This window comes from Nicotiana tabacum, chromosome 24 (assembly GCF_000715075.1).
Source record: "Nicotiana tabacum cultivar K326 chromosome 24, ASM71507v2, whole genome shotgun sequence".
Taxonomy (NCBI): Eukaryota; Viridiplantae; Streptophyta; class Magnoliopsida; order Solanales; family Solanaceae; genus Nicotiana; species Nicotiana tabacum.
Window position 1 is genome coordinate 43,094,575 of NC_134103.1, and position 1,943 is coordinate 43,096,517.

The window sequence follows — 1,943 nt, forward strand, 5'->3', positions numbered from 1 at the left end:
ATTGTAACCTTTTTAGTTGTTTGATTGATTGATATATGCGATAGATTTTGGGTCGGGCCGGAGCGATCCTTTTTTAATTGGATCAATATTTATTAAATTAAAAATAAAATAAAAAAATTTGGAGTAAAAGATTTACTGCATCGGAAAGTTGAATTTTTCATTAGTTGCGACTTTTTGTATTAGATGGTAAAAAATTTTGTGATTATTTTGTTAGAAAACATAATTATGTGACATCGTAGTAATATGACACTTGTGATTAAACCGAAAAATCTTTATCTTGCACTACTTTCTATGGAATTCTCTCAATTCTTATATCTTTTCCTTCTCCGCTATTCATTATTGTCCACCCTACTCCAAAACATTTAAACAAAAAAATGAAAAAAAAGTAGGAAATAAAGGCTTCTGCTATTGATGTTGGATATCTGGAGTGGTTGAACCATGACCATAAAGTGATTTAGTTTTGGATGCAGGTGTGACATTTTATTTTGTTGATCATATCTCTCGTGACACTGATAGGGAGTTACACCGAGATAAAAAAAGACTAGATATTTGAGTTAAAGATGAAAGTTGTATTACCTTTAATTTATTCTATATAGACTATAGCCATCTTTGCTTTAATTACTACTATAGTGCAATCCCATCACTTTTTCTTATCCTTTAGTTTTACCCACAACCAAATATTTATCCTCATGAATCATGTTGCATGTACTATCAGTTCCCTTTCTCCAACGTTCTTATCTTTATTTAAAGCCATACCCTATTGCCAAAAATAACTTCTTGCTAGAGTTTCCATTTTGCTACACATCCAAGATCAAGCAAGTCCAAAATCAGGTCATAAAAATTGATCCTTCTCTTTTTTTACTATAAAAGTTTGCATGTTAGTTCATTGAGTAAACATTTTATGATCTTTTAAAGAATCTTTGTTTGAATTTTCAGTTACTATAGTTTAGAAGAGGAAATGGAAGCAGAAGCCACGCCAAACAAGGATATGAAGGTGGAGATTAATTCATTGCCGGAGACTCCATCGGAAATTATATCGCCGACACCGGAGAATTTTCCGATGACGGGAGGATTAGCAAGGCAAGGAAGTATGACGAAGAACAGTTGTCTTTGCTCTCCGACGACCCATGCAGGTTTTTTTTTTTCTTAAAAAAAAATCCATATAAATCAAATTCAAATTTATTTCTTGGGAAATTTGCGCGAGTACCATATTAAACTATAAGCTTTGATAGTAACGCAGGTTCATTCAGGTGCAGGCTTCATCGTGCTCCGACTACTAATCCAAGTCTCCAGAGGACTAAAAGTATTGAATCAAATCCTAAGGCTAATCCCAATGCTTATATAACTAGCTAGCAATATAATGGTATTTCTATAGTTCTATCGGAGTCATACTAAGAAGTACTGGATTATCATATTACTATTATTATTGTTGAAATTTGTCGGCCAATTGTATTTTTTATGTATGTTTAATGTTGGTTGTATTTCTTATTTTGTTGATCTGTTATTTTTGTTTTCACTTATATATAGAGACTGTAAAGATTAAAGTTCTTAGAATGAAAGGGCTTGGAATATGCATGTAAATGTAGAGAGTTTTTTCGTGTATTGAAGATATTAAGGGAAATGGCTTGGAGTATGCAAGTTCGTGAAAATTCAAATATTTTTTTTTTTTTTTTTTGTTAAGAGGGAAACCCGTCGCCGCTACACTTGGTGCGCATTGGGTAAACCTCCCTGTGTAATAGTCTGCAAATCACACATGAAAGATAATCCGCACTAGGTAAGTCATGTGCGACATGTTCGATCTCAGGTCATCCGTATGGATGACCGACCTCCAAACAAACTGGACAATCCCGAAAGTTTTCAAATAATTATAATATGCAAAGTTGAAGTGTGAGTGGGGGCTGGGAAAATTGTTGTGGAGTTGAAAAATAGAGATGCCAATATGG

The 1,943-nt window shown here is 33.5% G+C and overlaps 1 long non-coding RNA gene across 1 annotated transcript; it reads left to right on the forward strand.

The window, feature by feature from the left end:
- The first annotated feature begins 677 nt into the window (after positions 1-677).
- Positions 678-1,633, forward strand: LOC107826593 (uncharacterized). Its single transcript, XR_001657307.2, has 3 exons — positions 678-831; positions 937-1,133; positions 1,233-1,633. It is a non-coding gene; the product is annotated as an uncharacterized LOC107826593 (long non-coding RNA).
- The last annotated feature ends 310 nt before the right edge of the window (positions 1,634-1,943 follow it).